Below are 27,060 nucleotides of genomic sequence, written 5' to 3'. Positions count from 1 at the left end.
TCTACAACTGCGTTGAATTTTCTGGAGCTCTTTCCTAGCACAGGGATGAAATGACACGTATTTCTTTCCGCACGCTGCTTTCCTTGCTTGTTGCCTTGTAAGGGCACAAAAATGTGCAAGCTCCACGCATTCCGTAACCAAGAGGTAAGCGCCATGCTTTCATACTATCTGTTCAGGGTTGCAAGAAACGGTGTTAATGTGTGGCATAATATCATACTTGTTGGCCCTGTTTTAGTGAAGCGCAGGGCAGAGCACCAGCTGGAGTGCTAAACAATGGCTGGGCTGATTACACAATAAAACTAAAAAATTTCTCGTGGAATTCTCGGCTCTCATCAAGTTTCGATCATATTTACGTAGTCACATTATTGATAGCGCACTTCCACACGCATTTAGTTGGCTGTCGCCGTTTAATGATCATTGCGACTGCCTGACATGTTGGAAAATTTCCTCGTAGGGCTGTGTTCTAGAGCGGTAGGCAACTAGTGTTGGACACGGGCACCTTCGCGTGCTTCTTCATGAGTGACGACAAGCCCCGGTGCTAGACATCTCAGCCTTTTGTTGCTTACGTAAACATTTACAAGTTAGTCTCTCAGCAATGCGAAACTCCTAGATTCTCACGATAAAATGCTTGCTCCGTGATTCATCGACACAACCAACCACTCCCGCATAGCTCGGACAAGCACAACATTTGGCCCTTTGCGACAACATCCTTCGCCGGCATGATCGGAGAACCGATAAAAACTAGTTTGTCAGTACCTTACACTCTGCACTTAGAAGTGAGCGCTGCTTTCCATGCTAATACGTAGCGTGGCAACCTTGGTATTTTGAATGCTTAGTACTAATTCTAAAAGTGGTACTAGTGGAGGTGGTGTACCAATACGTCAAGAAGTTCATGAACTCTTGTTCCAATTGACATGATCTCATTGGCAGCGCCGGCAGTTTTCACACTGTCCATAGCCCGCTGGTCCACAGCCTTACCTCTTCCTAGTAGTCTCCGTGGGTTCATCGTCATCGATCTGTACAGCCCACTACAACAACAGCAGTTAAATTTCCCTGGGTAATGCAACTGATACGCTTGCGGCAACTACACGTGGCGTGGCGTACTTCCGCCTCTCTTTGTCGGTTTAACTTTGTCCACGGCTTCGGCGGGAGTACCTGAATGAGAGCAACAATCTCCTTCTTCCCGAAGTTGTTGAAGCTATTCCTACACTTGTGTCACGTGGTGCACTGCACGACGACCATGCTTCACTCTTGCACGACTGCATGTCGGCGAATGCGCGCTTCAATCGCGATTTTGGTGAAATGCCTTCAGTATACCTCACGTCCGAGCCTACAAATGGCAACGTCTTCCTCCCCTTTGTTACGGAATTGAACTCCGCTACTGAGAGCACTACTCTCCCTTTATTAGGTATAGTGCGGTCTGCCCGCGTCCCACATCATTTACACAGCCGTACCATCTCACTCGAATGATTCCGACTCCGTACCGACTTCTGACATGGTGAGAAATGCAGGAAAGAGCCACGACTCTCACAGAGGCCTCATCTCCACTGCCCAAAAGTGCCAAAACTGACTCACCCCGACACTACTACTGCGCTCACGTTCGTGCATCGTTTACCGAGGCCCGGTGGCGCAGTCACCCACGTTACGGCACCTGCTCTTGCTCGGCTCCGACCTTTACAGCCTGTGCCGCCGCATCATTTCTCCATGAATTCTCTCCTTCAATCGCACCAATCCTTCTCTCTGCAATCCTCTCTCGTCAGTGACGCTCCCTGCAAGCACATGCTCGCCAATGCTAAAGCATATCGAAAGAAATTAAGTTTCGCCTTAACGGCCACACAGTAAATCATTTTCTGCTGATATGTATTCCTTCATCTCGAGCTTTTATGGTGATCTCTACAGTTATTGAGTCAACGGCTGCTAAGGTGCATTCGCGATATATTATATTGCCTTCAAGAGCTACTTTTCTTTGATTCCGTAAACAAATTAAACGGGCCCTGCAACACTTCATGAGCATGGTCGAAAAACGTCACTCAATACTGGGGCTATTATATTGTTAGTGATTTCGGCTGACTGTAATTAGACATAGTGAGACATACGCAAAAAGGGTGCCTCAGACTGAGAGGGAAGTAGTGGACATTGTAGGTGAGCTAGTTTGCGGCTGCGGACTGACTGCTGTTATTTTCCACGTAACATTTTGGCCGAAGTCCTGGGTGCTCTTTGAACAACGGAGCTACGCAGTGGGCGTCTACTATAACTCCGGGTGAGTATATCTTCTACTATAACTCCGGGTGAGTATACGCCTTCACCACCTACCTCGGTAACGACAGCAACTCGGTGCGGTGCAGTAACGCAGCCCCGTGATCCCGGTACCTTTACTTGACAGGCCAATACGAATGTGAACAAGTGACTTAGTATGTGAGAGCGCGTCAGCAAGCAATGTGGCTGGGACCAAGCCGTTATGCTTGCGAATGTCATCTTCTATCTTGACAAGACCCCTCGCATCTGGTTTGAGACCGACGAGCACGGAATTGCAAGCTGGGAAAAGTTTAAACAGCTCCGCGACCTTTTTGGCAACCAGTTTGGTCAACAGCTTAATGCCCGAAAGCAATTGGCCGTACGTACAGATACGTCCACGAGCCCTACTTGACTTATATTCAAGTCGTCTTAGCATTGTGTCAAAGGGCCGATCCCAACATGACTGAAGCTGAGAAAATATCGCACATTTTAAAAGGAATCCCCGACGATGCGTTCCACCTGCTTGTATTTACGAACGTAACGACCATCATCGCCGTGATCAAAGAGTGCTGCCGTCTCGAGCAGGCGAAGAGTCGACGCTTTTTACACCAGTTCCAGCGCCTACCTAACACCGCTGCAACGTCTTCTTGCGAAGCCACTTCTTGTCAGCCGTCTACAACTGAAGACATTATGCGCGTCGTCCGACGTGCACTCGAGGCCCCTTACCCGGCTGCCAACAAACCGACGTTGCCCGGTGCCTCAACGCCAGCTGTCTCTTTTATCCAGGCTGCTGTCCGCCAGGAATTCACCAACCTGGGTATCCTGTCCACTGCCCTTTCCCTGGATAATACTGATGCCTCTGTAGCTGCTGTTGACATGAGACGTCGCCATCCGTACTCTCTTCGAACCAGAAATCCATCTGAATGGCGTAGAGCTTATGATAGGCCAATCTGCTTCCGCTGTGGTCGCGCGGGACACATCAATTGTTACTGCCACAGCCAGTGGCAATCTATGCCTTATGGCTTGTATCCCACTTACAATACCTCATTCCATACCCCGAGCCACCGTTATCCAACCCGCACTGAGTCTACAGCACTTACTGCCCCAGAGGACTGTGGCCACCTTGTCTCGTTGTCACCGCCGCCTCACAGCTGCCCTTCCCGTTCAAACAGGTCGCCGCTCTACCTCGCCATCGTTTAACCGCCGCATGTTCCCGGAAAACTAGGCTACGCGGCTTCTGAAGGTGAAGCTGCCCTGTCTACTTTACCCAAACATCCTCTGTTGCGCTCACGTTTGAACCGGAACACCATTGAAATATATGTGGATGGCACACCTGTTGAAGCTTTGATTGGTATGGGCGTTCACGTCTCTATTATGAGTTCGCATTTTCGTCATCGCATAAAAAAGGTCCTCACGCCCCATTTGACCAGTGTCGTCTAAGTTGCAGATGGCGCAAGAGTCTCTGTCGTCAGTATGTGCACAGCTCAACTTACCGTAGCCGGTCATCAAGTGGTCGTCCTTTTTACCGTGCTTGCAACATGTTGCCACGACCTCATACTCGGCCTCGATTTTCGTGCCGCCAATTGTGCTCTGATTGATTGCTCCACTGGTGTGCTCCACCATGAACGGCCACAAATTAGTGACGCCCCGTACCAACCTACACGTCGATTACAATATAGCGACTTTGTTCACCTGCCCTCCAAAACTGTGACATACATCAATTTTCTGTGCTCACCAGCTGTGCCCAAAGGGGACTATTACGCTAAGACTCTCACTGACGTACTCCTTGCACATATTAGTGCAGTTCCCTACACGCTGCTCAGCGTCACCGATAACAGAACTTGTCTACCACTTGTAAATTTCGGCTACATAAATCAAGTGCTTCCACAAGGCATTTCTGTGGCCCACCTGTGTCTGTTGCTCGATTCACAAACTGAAGTGCTTGCCTTACACCCTTGTTTTAACTCAGTACACACCACTTGCAGCACATTCGGGCAGCCGTCAAATTGCAGACATGACCACCAATGATCCTCTACTTCCGCCAGTTGACGCCCTACAGTATTTTCTCGAGACCTACCAGAATATTTTAAATTTTGGCAACCGACCTCTAGGGCAGACGTCCTTTGTCCAGCATCGCATACACACAGGTGATCGCATACACACAGCATCGCATACACACAGGCCGCACGTTGCTTTCGAAAGTGGTTGAAGATATCTTGCGTTATTACGAGTGTGTCAACCCATAGTCACTTCAGCTATCCCCGAGAGAAAAAGGGTTTTTTGATGTCAGCTGTTGAAATTACAATGTCACACACACGTTTTTTTTTGCAATAGCAATTATAAAGACACTCTCAGCTGGATTTTGCCACCGGCGTCGGCGTCGATGTCATGCACCGTGCATGTATACGTTTCTATATATATGAAAACGCAAGAAAGAAACAAATCAGAAAAAAAATTGGCCCCAGATCTGCTTTGTAAACTGCAAATGTCGTCGAAAGACGATAATCTTGCACCCGAAGAGAGTGAACAAAATATTTATTTCATGTTCTGCGGAATAAAATCGGTGAACGGTATTCTGGAGGCGCTGCGTTAAAGTGCCTAGAGCGTGCAGCGGAGGTGAACGAGAGCATCGAGGCACGTTAGAGTTACTGTATACGCTACCTTTAGGTAGCAGAGGTAGCGCCAAGGTACGCCATCTTGGCTTAAAATGTCTTGCGGGAAAGCCACTCACCACCCGCGTAGCAGCAGCGCTCGCGCTTATAGCGTTGCTTTATTCATTTATTTTCTTTGTTTTCTTTCTATTTTTTGTGAAGGTACGAGACAAACCCCGTTTCTCTGGTGATGCCTGAAAGCCTTGATTTAATGTTTACGTTTAAGTAAGTAATGTTGAAAAAAAACGCGCGTCAGCTTTTTGAAGCAGTAGTACATATTTAAATTGATAGTAGGCCACACATTAGATTCAGCATTTTTGCAGTGTTTTTCCCATTGAGATATATCACTATCGAGCCAGAGTTGAAATATTTTCATCGCGTTGGGCTCATGTGTTAACTGTGGGAGTTAGCAAGCTAAAGCTATTTAGTCTTCAACTGAATCGAGTTGGTTAGCGATCGAGAGTGGCCATGCGACGCCCGCGTTAAGCGTGCATCCCGTATTACGCTCGTATTAGAATCGCGGCTCACAACAATTGATGCGAATCATTGTTCGACTACCCTGTCGTGTCCGAATTTCTTTTCACTTAAGGTTTCAAAGCTGCATTCCTATCACGCACTAGCAGCAACACCTTGCCGATTCAAAAAGTTCTAGTTTAAATTCTTCTTTTTTGTTTAGCCTTTTAACTGCCGGACTGATTTTGGGTGTGTGCAGCTGACACACGATGCACGAATTTGCATATATAACGTATTCACTATTGCATCGGTGGTTAATACAAATAGAGCAATTTTGGACAGATTGAAAAAACCAAGCGCATGGACGTCAGCAGAGAAGTGGAAAAGGGGCCCTTGTTTCCCTCAAGCCACAACAGTACTTGACCTCATCCAAGCTAAACTTGTCCTCTCGGTCTCCCTAAACCGCAATGCAACAATGATTTGCACCACCAAGAGAAAATCCTCCTGACGAGAATGGCCAAGCGTTTATTCCTTCCGACTGAACTATAATCGCTCGATAGCAACAGCCGCTGCACCTGCGGCTAATCGCATGGACTGTACAAAGTACAATTCAACACAGAATGTTTTTGCTGCCGCATTTCTCGTGACCGACAGGCAGCATAAGCTATAATAATGAACAAACACGGCGAGAATGACAACAGCTGTTGTCAACCCTGCGTGATCTGCCCGGAATCTGCGTAGCATTGGCTTCTCCGCAGTGCAAATGAACCGCCTATGACCACTTGATGGCGCTCGGTGAATAGGGGCGCTGAACTCTTGTGGGTGGAGCGAGTGGTGCCCGGAAAACAGTGGCGCAACTCTGCTACCTAAAGATAGCATGTACAGTGAATCTAAGGTACGTTAGACACGAGCGGCATCTGGCAGTTATCTTTCAAAACAAAGGAGGGCGTGCGCGCCTGTGAAGAAAGATGCGTGGCATCTCTGAGGTGATCAGGCGCGTCTAACATTCTTTAGATTCACTGTATATGCTACCTAATGGTAGCCTATACAGTGAAACTAAGGAACGTTAGACACGAGTGCGAACGCGCAGTTATCTTCGAAAACAAAAGAAGTCGTGCGCGCCTGCGGGGAAATATACGTCCCATCTCTGAGGCGATAAGGCGTAGATCGTAAAGCGACTGACAGGTGTCACCACCGTGTCGTTTTAGCAAAGCGTTGGTAACACTTGCCTTTTTTGAGCATCGCATTGCACGGTCAGCGCAGCTTGTTTAACGATACGGTCCTTATAATCAGTTCTGTGTGCCTTCTCGAGTATAAAGGCACACTTTCAAAGCATCGACGTGTTGTTATAGTACCTCATATATGCGGAATGATGGATTTTTATTTGACATTCGCAAAAGTATGTATGACATTTGCAAAAGTATATTGGTGGGCGCTGCGGAAGGAGTCGTCCTGAGGTTGCTTTAAGGGCGGACAAACAGACAAATGTACAAACAAACAGATACACCAAACTTTTTTCGTCGAAGATACACGAAACTATCGTCTTTAAAAGAGTCTTTAAAACACTTTGGTGTGCATAATGGAACGTGGGACCTCTGCGTCGTGAAAGGGAGACGTTGACCACTGAGCCACCCCGGATAACGTTCTTCATCGTTCAAATGGCAGGTGATTTGTATATACCACTTACCGCTGCTGTGTTTTGAGCATTACCACCAAGACAGCGCAATGAGCTCATGTCGCTACATTGCGCAGCGGCGCACACTCTAATATCCTATGCGTAGTTTGGCCGGCTTAGAGAAGGGGAGCTACGCTTCTCATGCGTCCTTATCTCGCGGTGGCGACCAGGGGAGGATCGTACGCCTTTGCTGGCCTAGGGCTTTACGTGGAACGTTTCTGCTGTATATAATTACCGGGCGCACAAACGTCACTGCAATCATTGCAGTCTCCGTTAGCGAAAAGCGCGCGCTTTTCAGACTCAGGGAAGTAACAATTGACACGCTTATTCGCGTGCATTCGTACCTGTGAATACTTTTTCTGCGTAATTTGTGCGCGAGAAACACGGGACACGTTTCGATCTGCTTTCCATTCTGGGCGTGAACTTTCACATTGTTGCTATTGCATTCATTGCTTCACCTTTTCGGCAAAGCTATGACTTTTTTCAGACAACGGGATTGAGAGCAGCGTACATTCTTACTCTCTACCTTATTTATTTCCGAACTTCGATATTAATGGTTTCGATGTTAGATTCGACATTAATTATTCCGAGCCTCTGGCTTCTGTTCAAAAGTTCCGCACTCGTTAGCTTTTACTTGAGAATAACCAAGTAGCTCGATGCAACGCCTCTTTCATACAATAAAACCATTTGATGATTACTTGAAAAGACCTTCGAGACCACTTCAACCACCACATTGTTGCTTTTGCGTTAATGTCATTTCATTCATGCTGTCACCGTGTTGGCTGACGCCAACTACATTGAGCGTATGAAACGTGTGCCGCAATGCTGCGAATGTTCTGTTCGCAGGAAGCACATCTCCTTAAAAACCTTGCGGAGTCGTAATGTGTCACAGAGATTATACGCACCCGTGTTGAAGTAGTTGCTCAGAACTGCCAGTCTCATTACATTCTTGACGTGCACGAAACAAGATTCTTCTGCTGTCCGGTCAGCGCGGAACAAGTATGGCTCAGTGAACTCGGCCAGCTGCCTATATATGCTCCAGGCGACCAGGTATTGCAATCCAGCTTTGCCAATGACATCGTCCTCGAACAGCTTCTTGATCATCATGGTACCGTGTACGTAGTTGTAAATTATGGCATCATCCCCGTAAAAGCCTTCGGTGTACTTGGAAAAGTAGTTGCCCCACTGCTCTGGTGTGGAAAAAGTAAATTTTGTCAAAGATAGTAGAGTTACGTCATTTAAATATTTTCTTCGTTATTGCTAATACCTTTGCATACGTCACATATGCTACCTGGGCAGCGCCAGTGGTTAAGGTACTCCACTAATGACATGCAGGTCGAGAAGTCAAATCAATGCTGCGGCGGCCGCATTTTCGATGGATGTGAAAATGCAGTAGGCCCGCGTGCTCAGATTTGCGTGCCCGTAAAGAACCCCAGGTAGCCGAAAATTCCGCAGCACTCCGCTACGGCGTTCCTCTTAATCACATGGTGGTTTCTGGAACGTTAAATGCCAGACATTTATCAAAGAAAAGCTACCTGGGTTTTAGGCTGATGATTTACCGGTGCCACCCACTACATATACCCACTTGATAGGGCACGGCGGCACTGCCAGGATGCAACACCTCAACCCGTTTGTTTATCTACAGCAGATATTTGGCGTCCTGCTGCTCGCACAAGCAGGAGGCGAAGAACCGGCTCTGCTATCTGGATACGACGGCGCACCACTTCCAAGCCATCAAGCGCATCAAGTGCGCATTGCGCACATGAAATCTACGCTCGGCGATTTGCCTGGAAACAGGCCTGCCTCAGTGACTTCATGCGCCGACGCGGATCGCCACAACGTGAAGACGGCGCTGCTGGCAGACTGGAGTGGTATAAAGACTGGACACCCCTCGACTCAAGCCATAGGGCACGGCGGCACTGCCAGGATGCAACACCTCAACCCGTTTGTTTATCTACCGCAGGTGAGCAGGCGTTATGACAAATGTATTCGTTCAAACTACCTATGCCTGATAGTGCCGCCGTTCCCTAGGCCGATTTGTGCCCTATGGAGTGACATGTGTACCTGTATCAAGGAAGTACTGTTTCTAAGTGGCGACATTGAAACCCGGGACCCGATATGAAAGAGATCATGAAACAGCTTCAAGTAATTGCAGAGGACAAAAAAGAAATAGCAGAAGAACGTTCAAAACCTATTGAAGCAAAACTTGAACAAGTAACGTTACTGGAAAACAAGATCACGTCCTGTGTCTCCCAAGTAACCAATCTTCAAAAAACCGTTCAATACTTGGAATTAAAAATAGACGACTTAGAAAACCGGTCTAGAAGGTCAAACGTACTTGTGTATGGCGTACCGGAGGAGGCAGATGAACACGCCGAAACCCTCGAACAAATCATATCTGAGCAGATACTTAAGAACATACCAAAGATCAAACCCGTTTCAATAGAAAGAATCCACAGGATAGGAAAACAAAACGCTCAAAAACCTAGACCAGTGATGCTGAGACTCCTCGACTTCCGAGACAAAGTAACCATTCTTAAAAACTGCACGAAACTAAAGAGCACCACTTTCTCTGTTGGAGAGGACTTCTCAAATAGAGTAAGATACATCAGAAAAATGCTTTGGCAAATTGCAAAAACCAAAAAAGAAGCCAGAGACAAAGTATTTCTGGTCTATGACAAGTTAAAAGTGAATGAAGATCTGGGCCCGGATTCACAAAGCTCACTTACGAAAACATTTTTGCGCAAGAGAAATTTTGTTGCGTAAGTCGATTCACGAAACGAAAAAACGTCGTAAGAGGCCATCGTTGTCACATCGGCCGCTGCAAACAAAGCGCGCTGTGACTGCCCGGGAACATGTCAGCGATGGTGATGCAGTTGCTATATTTGCTTACATCACCGAAAAGTGCTCGTAAGTGGATTCACGAAGCGAAATTGTGCGTAAAAACAGCATGGCTGAGAGAAAATCCTAAGAGTGGTCCGCACCACTCTTAGGAACAATGTGGCTACTTAGAACCTGCTGCCGCGGCGGTCTACTTTGGTGCCCTGGCTGGTTTTGAATTATTTCACGCCAATTAAGGGCTGTCTGATGACTGCTGGTGCGTTTTTATTTATTTCGGCGCTTCGAGTTTAGCGTGTTGTTTCCCTTGTACGCAGTGGATGGTTTTGACAACCATCATCGTCCAATAGGTTCGAAGTCGCAGTAATTGAAGAATTCTATTGGGCGTCAATGGCAAAAAACTACGCATGTAAAGATTTGTGGTTGGATGAAAATCAATGTGATACGTGAATGGTCGATGCATTCGAACGCGGCATGGCATAGGATCAACCTTATTTGTTATGTTGTTGTGTTGCGCCCCATCTTATCCAATTAAAAGTGCGACTCGAGATCCTTGCCTCATTGGTGGAAATTACCACCAAAGAGGTTAACGGGAGCACATTCTTTGCACGCTATTGGAAATAAAAATGAGAGGAAGTTTTCAGTGAGTGGTTCATAAATTTTGTGCTCTAGTGTACTTTCATTGGCTCTAACTGTCCAATGGTTGCGATCTCTGAAATACAGCTGTCGATACACTTTGGGACGATCTGGAACAAAGCGTATTTTGTAAACCAAAGCGTATTAGGGGTGCGCGTGATTACGCATGGAACTACAAACAAATCACGCATCTTCACCTTCACTGTTCAGACACCGATATGGACTGTGATAATATGGCAAGCAATCTGAATGAAATGACCCTAGTAACTTAGTATGACACCAATATTATGCAAACCCTCACGATTCTGGAGCAAACATTGGCTGAATTCATCCCTGCGTCAATTACTAGCCATTTAACTTGGCGCACGAACATCACTCAAAGGTAGAGCGAGCCACTGACATGTATTTTGTGCGACGCAGCGACCACTTGACATGAGAATAATAGTGTTGCGAAGGCGAATCCCCTGTCGCATGCTCTGATCGAAGCAGACGACAAACGCGAGCAGACGACGGCTTGGCCGACAGGCACAGCTTGTGATTGGTTGTGAAGCAATACCCTCTACATCAGCTCACTCCGTGACATTGCCAAAACACTTCTTTCATCTGGCACGCCTGTCCTTTTCGTCATATTACCCCCCTCGCACATAAGAGAAAATTTTGTCACGCCGTAAAAATAGTGCAAGTACTTTCTAAGAGCTCTCTTATGTGCTGCGCCGTTGTCGAAAACAACATGGCGTCGTAAACAGCATATCGGTCGGTGTGACTTTCAGCAAACGCTTCTCGCACGAGTTACTTCAACGTTTGACCGGATATGTTGTGATTACAGCAGCTCTTTCGGTGCGTGTAAGCAGTGCGGAAAGCTGTGGCAGTGCAATGGTGTACGGTGAAGCGCAGCGAAGCCTGTGCGTCGGTGTGGTTATTAAGCGGGGATCGGCGTCGATGTATCGACGGCAACTAGCACTCGAGATGCCTGCAATGTGCGTTTGTGTGCCGGTAACAGTTCGTTCGCTTAACTTTCCAGTCTCTCAGTTGGGTGCTGTGCGACATTTCGGATTGACAGCGTTTTGACACGTTACTTGAGTGACCCCAAGTACGTACGGAAACCTATGAACTGCGCGCTCGGTTCTTGCTTCGCCACTAGTTAGCCCGTACGCTTCTATTTACTTGAGAGCAATCTACTGTTCGGGAGTGAAACGATGTTCGTTGTAAACAGTGGTGCTGTGTTGATGTTCCAAGACTTGTGAACAAGCTGTGCTCGTGTGACCGAAAATTGAAAGACAGCGTTGATAACTGTTTTGCCCTGCGAAGTTGTGGTGGGGCAGCTTGGCGCTTTTGTTTAAGTCGTCACTTCTCCTTTTTGTGATAACTATAGTCCTAGCGCTGTGATGTGATCAACCAAAACTGCGAGATGCTACATTCTGCTGTGGATCGTGTTACTTTGGAAGCGCGCCTAGACTGTTCTTCGGTAACAACTTGAGAGTTCTATGTGGCAGCGAGAGCCCGTGAACGTCAAGCTTCCCTCCGGCCCCCAGACCTAGCGCTGTGATGTGATCAACCAAAGCTGCGAGATGCTACATTCTGTTGTGGATCGTGTTACTTTGGAAGCGCGCCTAGACTGTTGTTCGGCAACAACTTGAGAGTTCTATGTGGCAGCGAGAGCCCGTGAACGTCAAGCTTCCCTCCGGCCCCAAGAAAAAGCAAAGATTTCCCCGGTGCCTTGCTTTGGATGAAGTTGTAGGCCAATATCGCCTAACTACAGGTTTCCGAGTTCGTCTGGCCTTCGTTTTGCACAGCAATAGAGCCTTGATAACAGCCGGTCATGGCCAGTTCTTACACTTTATCAATGGACGTGCACGCCTGGCCAGCCCTTCATTGCTGTCATTGGCAGCTTCCAGTCTGCAGATGCCCTTTGCCTGTTGGCCGTACTTGGTTCCTCATGACACCGACGGCTACTAAATGCTGCCATCGGTGAGTTCACTTTGCAGAACTAAATTTCACCGGTACTATAATTCACGCAGTTCTATAACGTGTGCAAGTTTTTAAGCCCATCAGATGTAATGTTTCTCTATGGTAAGTTGAAGCATGAAAAATCTACTACTACTGTTATATACATACATATATTATGAAGCAAATACATAGTTTTTTGTGATTTGATACAAGTGAGCTCTTGTTTGATTATGAGGTTGGGCCTGTCGATTGACCACGTTTGATAGTTGGAAAGTTAATGTGAATTTATTTTTCAGGAGCCAGGTTGCACTTAAAAAAATTATGTTATTTTGGAAAATTAGTTCTATAGACGATTACCACTGTGGTAGTACTATACTTCAGTAGGACATACATATTGCGGTACGTAAATTTTACATGAGGCTTCAGTTTATTTCAAAGTGATTATAGCACATTTTGGTCACTTTAATGAAGTGATACCTTCCTCAAATAAGTATTAAAGTGAGTGCTTTTAATGATTGTATTTAAATATCTCGTTTTTGGCTCTCACAGATCGCAGAGATTGGTTTGTTAAGGTCCTGTGTTGCATCGGTTGCACATTCTGGCACATCAATCCTCATCATTACTTGGAGAACCTGTACAAAAATAGAAAGGACACGTTCTCCCTAACTGTGCAAGCCTATGTCACTGCCGGGACTGTTATCATTCAGCGAATGTGGCGTGGAAGCATGCATGGCAGCCTCATCTGGAAGGACTACGATCTGCTTGGGAGCTTCGAGGGCACAAAACTGCCTAACGGCTGGCTGCAAGGTTAGTTTTTCTTTAATACATACGATTACATGAACACCACTTACTGTGCACAAATTGAAAACCCAAGCATGATTGCTTTCAGTGGATACCTGTAATATTCTTACACATAATTCTTATTCAACATTTATAGAACTAAATTGCAAGATAATTGAGAATGTTGAAAGCTGAAAGCCTGCAGCTTATGAATGAAACTCCAATAATCTGAGACTCAGAAGCTTGTGCTTTGAAACGAGCACAAATACTTTGATTCCTTATTGAGCTCTCGAGCTTGTGACTCCCTCTGTGGATCAAAATTGCCTGGCTGTTCACAACTTGCAAAGAGAAAGACCTATTGAAGAAGCCTCAGATGACATAGGGCCAGTAACTGCATTTTTTACCTAATGTAGCTTGTTCTCTCTCAGTGCTGTTGCTTGTGTTTCAGCCGAACATGTTCACCACGATTGCATAGTGATATATATTTTTCTACAAATTGTACCTGACCTAAGTATGCATTGTTGATCTCTAAAGGTGACGTTCAGTGTGTTTCAAAGCCATGGCTTCTCATTTCTCTGTCTGTGGCTAGCCTATTTCAGCAGCAGAGCCATGCAGCTAGCAGACATGCAATCCAAGTCATGGAGCGCTCCTTTGGTGTTCTGTGCAGGACACAGCATATCAATCCGGCAAGACACTGGTATCAACAATAATGGTGAGTATTGGTGGCACCTGTAGGAGCCCGTTGTGTTTGTTGCGTATGGTTATTGTCCTGATGAAGTGCATTTTTGAAAGGTTTTCTTCATTTAGAATAATAGATGTCAGCAACAAGCACACTCATAATCCACAAGTTCTTTGTGTCTTCTAGACTGCCCATTTGCTCCTATATGCGGTATGGTTAGCTGGCTATGTTAGACAGCCTTAAAGTTATGAACATTGGCTGTTGTGTTGTAATGCAGTCTAACTTGTGTTTCTTAGTGAACTTATTTGTGGTCTACTTCTCGCACCTAGTGTAAAGTCGAAATATAAGAAACTATATTGGCTTTGTATGCCTGTCAGAAGTTTCATCCCTTCATCTATAACATTGTAGTTTTGCTCTTGTATCATATTAAATATATTTTCAGTCTTCACTGTTTGTGTGTGTGTGTGTTGAGGCTTGTCATTGGCTTCTTAAAATACAATATCTGTAAATGTGAGCACATAATTGACAACTATACACTCTTGCATGTAGCATGGTTGTAACAATGACCTGTATTTTTCTAATTTCCAGCAGTAACAAGAGGTTCGGTGCTCCACGGTCATGTACAGTGTATCAAGAACAGAGCACAGAAGACCAACAAGTATAAAGGGACTGCTAGTGACTGTTCTCCTGCTCAAAGTTTACAACAGCAGAAAGAGCACATTCATGGCGTGGAAGCATGCTTGGCAGCTGCTCCTGACATGATGTCAGGAGCAGCTGCTGCTTAACTTCTTAGCAGTGCATTATTCAGCAGTTCCTTTGCTTGCATTCGAAATTATTTAAATTTTGCATGGAAGATACCAAACTATGACACTAATTTAAAGGCTGCTGTAGTGTTAGTGGGCAAATATTTTTGAGCTGAAGTTTTTAACACGTGTGTTAAGTGCCTGCGTGCCTCTACATTTACATGCCAGAAATCACAGCATCCATGGTCGCCAATGGTAACTGTGTTTGCATTTTTTGTAGTACAAGAAGTAAAGCCATGGATGCAGTAATCATGTACTTAGTCGATGTAATCCTTCAGTGTACACTCATTTTTATAGCACCAATGATGCCATGAGTGTATAAGCTCTGGGAAGTGAATATATGTGGATTATTTTATTTGGAAGGAAGAGGGTCATGACTACTCCTAGTATATCTTAACAGTAGATTTTAGTGCTTGGGTATTATCCCACTGCCTGTCCGTCCTGCAACAGTCTACTTATCTACTGTGTAAGTGTAACTTTTTAAATGTATACTTTGCTCGGATAGGTTTGTTCATAATGTAATGCAAGTGACTTATCATCTATGCAGCTCTACTCAGACTAGAAATAAAAGTATTTATTTTTATATGTAGCTATAGCATGCATTCACTTGTGTTTTTTAGGTGCCTGTACAATTGTTTAGCCCTACAAAAGTGATGGTATACTCTAATATTGAATCTGGCATCTTAAAATAGTTTGTTAGTGGAAGTAAGAATGTGTTTACAACCAATATTACTATCCTCAGATGAACTGTGAAAACTTTGTGGAAATTTATATACCTTTTTGAACTTTGTGAAGGCAAATGTTGTTATGTTCTTTTATTGTGGTCCCTGTTTCATGCAAATGACACATAATTACTTTGCAGTGGCATAGTATTAGTTGTTATTTTACACATATGTGCTGAGCAACATCTCAGTTGAGGCCAGCAGCAAGACATACATGCAGTGCACTGGAGCATCACCTCACATAGTGTACAGTCTTTGCCCACCAGTAAACTCAATATTTTTCAAGCAGACTAATAGACAGCTGTATTGGAACTGTGTTGATGTGCAAACTTTGAAATCTTCTTGAGGAGTGTTTTTCATCATTTTTGTCCAAGTGAAGTAGCTATCCAAGGCCACAACTGGTGGGAATGTGGTGGCTTCCTCTCTCCAAAAGCACTCCTACCAGCTGCCTCAATGTTAGCATGGGGTGAATTCACGAACTGGAAAAATAATTGGTCTTTGTTTTTTTAGCCGACGAAAGAGTCACCTCCACCGTTGAGCCAGAGCCACCACGACGCGCCAGAATAGAAACTTTTAGCTAAATAAAGTTGATTCTACTTTTAAGAAGTGTTTTGAGGAAACGAAATGGCACCTATAGCTGTCAATATAAACACTGTTTGCACCAAGGAGCTTAGTAGCTTATAATTGTATTATTCATGTATTGTCTAGAATTTACTTGCGCTGTGCCAACTTTCAGCCCAAGTGTGCTAACATGCTTTGTTAGTGGGTTGTGAATGAGCCAAGCTATGTAAATAAACAGAGTGATATTGCAGACATGTACAAAATATTGATGCACAGCCCTTTTCATTAGCATGACATTGTCGAGGGCTTTATTCTTGTGTTTTTTATAAAAACTGCTTGTCACTGGGCAGCAGCGGAAAACTATGCATCAAGCTTTTGCGAGATTGTTCGAGAAACACCGTGTTCAGACATAACAGTGCCGGTGGATTTCTCTCGTAAGTTACTTTCTGTAGTATATTCAAAATGAGTGTATTAGAATTGTTGTTTTATAGCCATTCATTTTAATATTAACACCTGAGTGTATGTATGTATGTATGGGTGTACATATGTATATGTGTGTGTGCGTATATGTATGTATGTATGTATGTATGTATGTATGTATCTTTTAAATGAGAATCCGTTTATCATTGGTGAGTAAGTTTGGTAATGATTTGGCTGAATTTGTTTCTAGTTATTTCTCTTTTGAGCCATTATACATTTCAATTTGTTTTGTACCGCATAAAAATAAACTTAACCTTACACAGAATATGTGTGTTCGAAGAAGTTGTTTCATTTACCAACCTACAGTCATGGGCAAGAAATTGGGTAAAATGGAACGAACCTGCGAAGATTAGTTTAGAGCATAGCTACTCTACATGGCATATCTCGTACACATTGCGTTGTTTGAATATGTCGATTTCAACCTTTCAATTTTAATCAGAATAAGCAAGATATCACCCGTGGTTGTATATGTGTGTGATATTTATGCATATTGTGATACCGGTTCACAATTACAATTAAGGTCACAAACCTAGTCAAGCTGAATACACGAATTTTGTCCATGCACCTTTCATCTGCACTGGAACTGTTGTTAATAAAAAATAAACTTCAGTTTAGAAATTTATTCTAGTAACCAAAAGCAGGGTATCTCTTTATCCCACAAATCAAATTGTCATTGTTCTGTTCCATTCTGGACAATAGGGGACCCTCTCAGCAGAACTCGATTAGCTGCTATAGTTCATTTTAACCATTGACAGCGGCATTACACTGAAGCGTGCGGCATGACAAATAGCGGGAGAGAAGACACAAACTAATCATTCTGTTTGCGTCAGCTCTAACTCTCCGTGCTCTTTGGTCTTGCTGCATGTGATAATGCCCACCAAATTAGCATGAAAGCCTGTCCCTACAAAGGCAGTCAACTTGGCTGCAAGCAGTTAGCTCACTGCATGTGTAGATTTTCTTCAAAACACCGTGAAGACTGATTGCTGGTCAAATATCTAAAACGTGAAAAGTAATATACCAGGTATGATATTGGTATTTCAGCACTGGACACTTTTGCGATAAGAGAGGATGGCGGAGAAAATTACGAACCCTGAATTGTTTAATTTTTGAAGGGGCACAGTACAGCGCTTTTGGGTCAAAGGGGGAGTGAAAGAAGCAAATGCGAAAGCCTACTTCTCAAAAAATTAGTACCCGCCACCACGCATAATGTCAGGCCGGGCAACCTCTTGAAAAAAAAGTGCTCAGTGATTCTGCGAATCGAACCAAGTACCTCCTAGATTGTAGTTGAGCGCTGTAACCGCTCGACCACTGCAGCAGTGCTTGAATTCGCCCTATTGCTGATATATCGTCATTCCTTCGAATGAAGCCAAGTGCAAAAACGTCCGGTGAAACTTTGTCAAAAATAGAAAAAATAGTTAGAAGGTGTTCGCCCAGGGTTAGTAGAAGATAGAAACCGCCACGTGTGACCGTATAACCGTGCGCTATTTATTCTTGTACATTACTGTCATGACGTTGGGATAGCCGGCTCTAACGTAGGCTACCTTCTCATAGTTTGCCAAATATAAATAAGAAAATAAAAATATATATCGGCCTGTGACAACGCTTATTATGAGTTCACTGTCACTAGTGTCACTTTCACTAGATGAATGCTCGGTTTGCTTCCATTATCGTTATTTAGGAGAGTTTTCGCTCATTAACTCAACTCTCCTAATTAGCATTGATTCTCACTTCTAAGGACAGTCACACTTCATCTCGCTTTCTGAGTGGCTGTCACTCCCATATAACGCGTACTCCACTTTTTCATGCTCTCCGAGCATCTGACGCTGCTTTGCGGAGACTTTCCATGACGTCTGCTGGGCCAGAAAATTGTCTTTATTATCTATCAATTTCAAGCTTTCGCGAAGCCAAAACGAGAGTCTCTCTCTCTCTCTTTTCATCCTTTTCGCACGTGTAATAACGTCTCTCGACCTCAAGACTCGTATACACGTCCCTTGCTTTGTTTGCGCACTCAAACAACGCTGGACGAAATATTTGCACCGTGTTTTGTGAAAAGCATTAGCACTGAGACACCTCCCGACGAGTCTCCCTCATTTTGCGTAGACATATACCTAAGCGTAAGCGTATGCACGTTCTCGCATTCCGGCTTTATAAAAATGCTGCGGTGCATGGAACCAGCAAAATTGCACTCACAATTTCATTTGATTACTGCTGTTATCTATTTCCGCACAGTTCGTCTGCAGGCACCAAAGTCGCTTATGTGTCTTGTAATAAGAATATTGTAACAAAGACTACCTTTAACTATAGGTGCAAAACACCCTTAAGTTCACCACTATATTGTGCTAGATTGCACCGAATTAGTTAAGTAGCAGCGCAACTTCACTGAAATGCGAGGTAACTGGTCGCGTTAAATAGGAGAAGACATTCGAGGCACATTTTCAAACATTGCATGCATCGATTTATGTGTGGTTTCATTTATGTAGTGCACCTGGAGTGGTGTTTACTTGTACTTGGCGAGATAGTGCATGGATTGCTAGGTGGCTTAAGGCCATCGAGCAATTAGTTTTTTAGCTACAGTCGTTAATTAAAGGCGAGTGCTTGGCTTTGCACAGCCCACCAAAACGTCTATTACAACGTACGTGGCACCCCGTAAGCGCTGTAGCAGACGCTCGCAGAACTGAAACTTAGATGCAGCAAATTAATGTCTATCATCGTATACTCTCGATCCTAGACGCTTTGCGTGCTACCTCGATATTATCGGCACACACTTCTTTCTTTCCTTGTCGTTTCATCTGCTATCGTGTGTCCTCCTTGCCCTCTTAAGTGCCGAATAAGTTAAATTCATACCCGCGCTATAGTAATCCCTCCAGATAAGAGAATTTTTGGCTAAGAAAATGCGTAGCCAAAGAGAAAGCTTTGTGAATTCGGCCCCTGTACCGATGGGATGACGATACAAATGATATTGTGCTCGTAAGCGCTGGCCGTCACACCATTAACCATGAAAAAAACGACGAAGCGGAAGCATCAGGCGAGCCACAACGCCGCAGCCAACGAAAGAAATAACATTTCTTACCATAAACACCCGCAGCATGCTTCAAAATTTAGTACCGCTTGAATCCTTACTTCTTGGAATTGAACCTGACTTCGTAGCTTTGACAGAAACATGGCTGACAAATGAGATAAAGGATTTTGAGGTAACACCCCCCAACTACGTCATCATTCGTAAAGATAGGCAGACACGCGGGGGAGGTGTGGCCATCCTACTTAATAAAGAGCTTTCCTTTGAAATACTTCCTGAGGTTATCGGAGTCGAGGCAATATTTTGCAAGCTTCTCTTCACTTCTGGCCCAGTATTTGTTGGCTGCGTTTATCGTAGCCCATCTTCAGACAAGGATAGCTTGCAGGCATTGCACACGTATATGCATCGGTATGTTCTCGGAGCCAGGCTAATTTTGCTCGGCGACTTTAATTTACCCGATATAAACTGGCGAACAATGCAGCACAACAGCGCATGCACGGGTGCGCTGATTGACATCATGTTGACATTTAATCTGTCCCAAATCGTAAAACAGCCTACCCGTATCCAAGGGTGCTGTTCTAATATACTCGACTTGGTGTTCTTAAGCGATCATTTTCCTGCAGATAATGCACAGGTTGAAATTATTGAGGGCATCTCAGACCACGAAGTTATTCAGGGCTCCGTTTCTATAGTTGACATCCCTATACCGTCCAACTCCTTTTCTGCCTATCTTGACTTTAACCATGCCGATGACACCAGTATACTTGATCATCTTGTCCACGAACTTGCTTCATTTGAACTACTTGCGAATGATTCAAACACAAATGTGGAAATACTATGGCCAAGCTTCAAATCAGTCGTAACACATTGCGTTCTTAACTATGTGCCATCTAAAACAAAGAAAACATGAAAACATAATCCCTGGATAACGCGTGAAATTATTCATTGCAAGCGTAAAGTAAAGCGCCTCAGAAAAACTTTGAAGGCAAAACCTACTCCACAAATTCGGAACAAGTTGAGTCAAGCTATTACTAAGATGAAATCTCAAATAAAAATGTCCAAACCAAACTATTTTACAAGTACGCAGAACTTTAAAAAAAACCAGGTCTCTTAACAATAAAAAACCGCGCTAAACTGGCACGTCAGAAATTCCTATATCAGTTAGTTCACCAACAGCTAAACATAGACAGTTCAAAGTACATGTCATTTAAAGAAACAAGGCCAACACCACAAAAGCATTCTCAGACACTGAATGAATATCAGTGCCGGATGGACTGTCTGAAGTATTCTTTTTTTTTCACTAGCAATTTGCGAGTGGAATAACTTGCCAATCAGTATAACAAACAGTCAATCATTGGAAACTTTTTCATCTCTGCTCGAATGTTATTTATTGTCTTCAGAACTGATGAACTCTGTTTTTTTCTTGCCCACTGTTTGAAGTGCTCACTTTTCTTTTTTTCAGTACTAGTTGGAATTGATGTCCTATGCTACTGAATGTATTTTAGTGGTACAGATGTAGTCAGCAAATGTATTTCTGTCGGCTTTGTCTCACTCGTTATTATAATAATTCAGTGAGTACCCTCTGTATAAATCTTGCCCTTTCACAATGTATGTGCCCTTCCTGCAATAATCCCTAATTGGGATTGGCAGTATATGTAAATAAATAAATGAGTAAAATATACGACAGCCTATTGCTGATAAAATGGTAAAATTGGCCGGATAATAAACTACAACATAAATAAGGCGACCTGAGGCTCTCTAGGGGGAGCTTCTCGTTGAAAGACAAGACCTTTATCTTACGAGTTCACTCTGATACCGATATAGCCTTCCTCTTTTTTCTGCTTCTGAGCAGAACGCTCGAAACGTGTCGATTCCACCTTAACAGGGAGACTAGGTGCAGGTGGGGAAGTTCAGCCTAGCGCACTTGCTTTTTGTCTCATTTCTTTCTCTCCACGTGAGCCATAAAATGAGTCCTAGTGGTGGCAAGCCTTGCTGATTCGGTGGCCACTCGGTGGTTCTTGAGCCAACTGATTTATTTTAAGACATTTTCTGCACATGTTCTGATCTAGGACTTAGTGGTGTTTTGGCAAGATCACTAGTACGCCAACAGCCAACGTTGTTTATACACGAAAGCTTTTGACGCGGAGGTTAACCACTCCTCCGCTGACGTATGTCACGGATATGACGTTGTAGAATATATAGAACTATTAGCAAAAACGCTATTACAAAACTCCGCCACTGGGCGAAGCTTTTGAATATTGCTGACTTATGGGAACAAAGTGTCGCTTTTGACGATATTTTCCCCAAGGCATGAGGCCTGGGATAGTGAGTCAATTTTGCCCCAGTACAACGGTGAAAGAAAAGGGTGTTGTATTCTTTGTCGTATTACCATCAGCCAGCGTCATCATGATGCTGGGTTCACCCCTTTTCGAGTTCACTGTGCGCAGCACTTTTGTAACGCAATTCGCCCACATGAGGGGATAGCATATCGGGGCGGGGGGCGTAGACGAAACGTAAGTCCCTCAAGTAAAGCAAGGCAGGTTCAGTCTGCCATGAGTGAAACCGACCTATCCGATTGTTCGAGCTCAGCTGAGCCCATGCCGACAGGAGTGCTCTCCCTTCTACTCGCCCCGAAGAGCGGCGCAGGAAGAGTAGTCAGTACCGTCCAGCATCACCACTGGCACAAACAAGCCAACGCACTGCTTAGCCGACTCCGGCCAATAGGCCTGTGGGGCACACCTCCGCACCACATGCCGAGGGTAGCTTGCAACCCGCGCAAGAACAGCCTGCACCTTTACGTGGTACAGGGTGTTCTTTTATTATAAAAGCCACGGCTCCGAATTGACTGGATTACAGGGGGACGCAACAACCCAAACATTTATGACACCTTTGAATCACAAATGGATTTGGATCAGTCGCGAAGCAACAACGAGATCCAAACCCCACATTACGGCCTCTTAATTGGCTGGATTACAGCGGCTTGGAAGTTCCCGGGATCTTAGCGGTACGTATCTCGAAACCTCTCACAAATACAGCCATTATATGACGAGTCCTCCGAAAAGTTGCATTATAGGTGCTTACCGACCCATCCAGCCAAACCAGCACAGTTGGTAACCCCAGTTGGTAACCTAAGCCAGCAGGATAATTGTGGAACTCTTCCTTGAATGCTCGCCAGTTGTAATCGGTTCATGAGCGGCACCCCCTCAGAGTGACATATAACCTACCACATCTACTCCAGGCAATGGAGTAGAGAGGCTCGCCACAGATGCCCGTTGTGGAAAATCCGGGTAGCCTGTCAAAGACGTACAACGTCGGAAACCTCGGTCAAGTCTCGGACATGTTGTGGTCGGTCTTCTGGCACAAGGTTGACATTTATTGAATGTATACCTAATAGGGCTTGGTTGGCGTCTGACTACGCACAGTCAATTGTTTTTAGACAGCAATCTGTTGTCCAAAGAGGTTGCCTAAAAGATCGCATAGCAGTTTCTTGCCCCTATTGCAAAGAACGGCATCCCCAGCGTGAATCCAGTACGCTTATTGGTTCTGGTACACGCTGGGGACACTGGTACGCGCTGGCATAAACTGTTACTAAACAGGGTGAACTGAGAAATAGTGTTGCAGCAATACTTTTTTTGCAGACTAGTTGGTTCATACTTGAAAAATTGATTTACTGCAAAACCTTGACGGAAAACAAGGGAGACAGGAAAGAGAGAGGGTAGTACTCCAAGAGGACTGTGGTTGTGATACAGGCCAGCAACAGTTCGCAAAGCACAAGAGGAAGGCGAATAGGTTGGCGGAGTTCTTGTGGCAGAACGTCAGGTCAACCTTTACTTCAAAACCACGACTGGCTGCAAAAGGCAGTAGTGTCACTTACCTGGGAAACGTAAGGAATCCTGCAACAGTGAAGCAAGTCCTCAAAAAGGGTCCCAAATGCAGTTTCCAACCTCGTTCAACGCGTCCTGAAATGTTGTCCATTGTGCATTGATTTGGCCAACGTGTACAAGGGCAGGACCAGCAGAGGGCCATCGGGGATGGAATAGACTGCCTGGTGGAAACCGTGAGTGATCAGCGGGTTCCTAGGCCTCCTCTAAGTTTCGTCGTCGAGGAGCTCAAAGATAGGACTTTGATGGTTCTAACCTCAGACAAAGAGGGAGAATTCGTGGTTCTTCCTGAACGGATGTATGAGGACAAGGCACTAGATGAAGTGTGCAAAAACTTCAAGAAGGTGCATTTCTGTCCAAATAAATCGAAGATCATGCTACAAAAACTGTTCAAAGAAATGAACCTTAATGCACTCTGCAGAGAAGTGGTAAAAGCGAGCAATGTGCCGCTACAGTGATTTTTCACCTGCAAGACGCACAAGTGTGACTACACGCTACGCCTCATTGTGTCCGAGAAGGGCAGCTGGCAAAGGGTAGTGTCACAGTACCTACAAGACATACTTGGTTCTCTTAACTGCGGTGACCCTTTCTTAGTGCGAAGTTCATCAGAAATCGTTTATACTTTGAAGGAAGGCTTAGCAGTGGCGTCCACGGCTTTTTCAATTGATGTGGCAGAGCTTTTTTACTCAATCCCGTATGCCGCGCTTTTTGATGCTGTCAGGAGTGCAATCGATGATTTCGGGGATCCAAAACAAGCATGGTATCTTCGTGAATAACTCTTTGGAACTTTTGAAATTCTACCTTGAGTCCACTGCAATCAGCCATCGGGAGGGTACCTACGTCTAAAAAGCTGGAATTTGTATCGGCTCTGCAGTTGCGCCTGTCCTCAGTGACATATTTTTGGCAGCCTTCGACCAATGCCTGAAGGATAAGCTGTCCCATTTGGATGTCGTTCGCACCTTCAGGTATGTGGGCGACTACCTCATTGTGCGTGGAAACGTACCATGTGAACGGGAACAGGGTGTTGTGAAAGGTGTCCTTAAGGTTTTTAACAGACACTCCAGTGGCCTGAAGTTCACGCAAAAATGCCGGTCGAAAATGAGGTCCAGTTTGTGGACTTACGGCTGAGATTTGCCAAGGAGCACATCTGCTCTAAATACCATCCGCGATTGAAGAAAGGCTTGTTGCCTTTTGAAAGCACGCACTCGAAGTTGATTAAGAGGGGCATTGTGTTATCAGCTTGTGCGGCAGCCCTCGACAAGTCTTGCCTTCATCTGATGTTTGAAAGCTTCGAAAATCAGGTAGCTCGTCCGGGCGCGGCTGAATACCAGGCACAGATTTTAGTTAGTGTTTGCGAAAGCCTTCCTAATAATTACAAGGGCAGGGGTCCAAGCGTCGAAGGAAGGGAGAGGAGGCCCATTTATGTTATGCCGTACTTATATAGTGTTTCCCACAATGTAAAAAGGTGGCTAATAGGTACGGTGTTGATGTACTGTTTTGGGCACCTACAAAGTTAGGTCAGATCTGTTCGTTAATGACTAAACAGAAGAAGGCAAAATGCACCAAAAAGCAAGCGAACGTGTTCATTAGGTGCGTATTTGCTGTTGTATATCTGATCCCTTTGTCGTGTGGAAGGGTGTACATGGGAAGAGGGGCTGTTGCCTCAACGAATGCTTGCGTGAGCACAGTCTGGCCGTCAAAGGAAAAAATGGTGGTCATTTAAATTTCTACAGTTGGACATGCGGATGCAACCCCTTGGTTTGAGAGTGCGCCAGTCATGGCTAAGGCACGTGATAATACCAAAAGGGAGATTATGGAAGAGTACTTTATCAGGCAATTTATTGACAAGTGCATAAGCATACCTTCATTGTCAATTTCGGACAGGGGAATGATCTTCCTACATGGTCATGTGTAAAGTTGTGGGTAATGCCTTGCATTGTGTTCTCTTGCATTTCTCTTATTTTGTTTTGTTCATGAGTGTTCCTTTTTATTTCCCATGCGACGATACGTAATGTGTTGTAAGGTTTTATGTTTGTTATTATATTTTTTTACTCTCTCGGCGCACTGCTTTTTCGGGTTCGATCACTTAGGGCTGCTTGGAGTAACTAAAAGATTGTTATTTTATTGTTTTTTGGTGCTAAGCGCTATCATAAATGTTTTTAAACAAAAGTCTCTAGACTACGTTTTCATATTTTTACGCTTTTGATCTTGGTGCAATAAAAATACAAAATATGTTGAAGGATAATTTTTATACAAATAAGACCGCACACCTTGGGAATACGCATCTGCTGACCCGCAGGTCGCGGGATCAAATCCCGGCTGTGGCGGCTGCATTTCCGATGGAGGCGGAAATGTTGTAGGCCCGTGTACTCAGATTTGGGTGCACGTTAAAGAACCCCAGGTGGTGAAAATTTCCGGAGCCCTCCACTACGGCGTCTCTCATAATCGAATGGTGGTTTTGGGACGTTAAACCCCACATATCAATCAATCAATTGGGAATACGCAGTTTCGATAGTGGTGGGTATCACTTTTGTATTTTGCCATTTTTCGCATTTGTCATTGTGGTAGCAGTCACATTTGAATTGATTTGTTTTGGGACGGCCTTGTTTGTGGCATCTTTGGTTTTGTGCGCATCGTGGAAGCGCAGCGTAGCATGCTTATATATTGGCTTCAAAAAACGATAATAAACAGTTGGTAGTCTGCGCTCTTTCCTGTCTCCCTTGTTTTCCTTGAAGATTGTGCAGCAAAACAATTTTTCAGTGTTGCACTGGTAGGGGCCCTGGACTAACCGCTGTGATGCTAGTGCACACTGAGAAGCGCTGGAAGTGCTGGGTATATTATTGGCAAGCGCAGGAGAATAATGGAGCACGCACTGTTTCTACGAGAGCAGAGTGCAGAACTATGTAGCGTGCGCCATGGTATGTTTTGGTGTCGTTGAATATAAAACGCTCGATTCGACGGCATGTATAGATGCTACCCTAACAGATCCCGAGCATACGTAATTTTTGGTGTGCACGTACGTATCAAAGCAACTATTGCACCTTTTCCGCATGCCCCCGCGTATACCGGCCATATTCGTATCAGCTGTGTATCGCTGGAACGATTTCATGTTGCAGGGTTTACAGGCCTGGAGCTGGACGCCACTCCTAAAAGAAACAGAAAATTGTTTATGCCACACGTTTGACGAAACGCAAATGAGCTTTCTCGATCGCTTCACAAGATTTTCTAGTGGAGGCGAAAAAAATATCTGTCGTTCGATTCCGCCACACCACCTAAATAGATGCCTGGCCGTGATTATCCTTCTACTTACTCCAGGTAACAGTTATAAATGTTCCGAAGCTCAAATGCAGGAAATTCAACCATCTCAACTCACCGCATTGAGAGCGGTGTTACCCAGTGCCCGGCCCAACGAGCATTAGGCCTATCGTGCGGGCCGCGTGAGTGTATATGTTACCGGCCCTTGTTGCTTCGCGTACACACAACTTTAAAGTGTGAGAATAACTGTAAAGTATAGTTTAGACATTCATGAACCTAAATCAACTATTTTATCTTGTGTCGATGTTCGCACAAGGAGCGCTGACGATCAATGCGCCATGCTTTCAGCTGCGCAGGCTGTCATAAAAAGCTGCCGGCCGCACTTAGGTGGTACTTCTCTGACTGAAATGTAAGAACACGGAATTTCCAGTTGGTAATTTGGTACGCC

This window comes from Rhipicephalus microplus, chromosome 3 (genome assembly GCF_043290135.1).
Source record: "Rhipicephalus microplus isolate Deutch F79 chromosome 3, USDA_Rmic, whole genome shotgun sequence".
NCBI lineage: Eukaryota > Metazoa > Arthropoda > Arachnida > Ixodida > Ixodidae > Rhipicephalus > Rhipicephalus microplus.
The sequence above is the reverse complement of the archived record's forward strand: the minus strand, read 5'-3'. Positions refer to the sequence as shown.